This window comes from Malurus melanocephalus, unplaced genomic scaffold (genome assembly GCF_030028575.1).
Source record: "Malurus melanocephalus ecotype Western Australia unplaced genomic scaffold, MMel_1.1 scaffold_321, whole genome shotgun sequence".
Lineage (NCBI taxonomy): Eukaryota > Metazoa > Chordata > Aves > Passeriformes > Maluridae > Malurus > Malurus melanocephalus.
Genome location: NW_026623553.1, coordinates 395,687 through 396,189, shown reverse-complemented (window position 1 = coordinate 396,189; position 503 = coordinate 395,687).

Here is a 503-nt window from a genome sequence, read left to right as displayed (position 1 = left end):
CTGGCCGGCTCCGTTCAGCCCCGGTGCCCGTTCGGGGCTGGCCGGCTCCGTTCAGCCGCGGGGCCCGTTCGGGACTGGCCGGCTCCGTTCAGCCGGCAGTGCCCGTTCGGGGCTGGCCTCGGTGTGCCCTCGGCTGAGCGGGGCGGTCACGGCCCCGAGGGGCTGCGGGAGCCGCGGGGTCCTGCGGGACACCCTGGCCGAGTGCGGGGGACGCGCACAGGGTGGCCCTGGACACCGCGGACACAGGGCCACTGCCCCAGGGGTCAGGAGAGCCCCGAGCGCTTTGGGCTCCGCTTGTCGCCCCTGCCCTGGCYGGGAAGGGCCCTGCGAGGGGGTCAGCGGGTTCTGCCGTTCGGCCGTGCCGCGTTCTGTAAAGACAGTTGTTACCGACGGACGTCGCGTTCCCAAACCCGGAGCAGCTCTGGCCATCGGCTCTGTGGCGCAAAGAGACAGTCCTGCGTGTCCAGGCGGCAGAGCACCCCCGTGGAAGTGCCCCCCTCTCC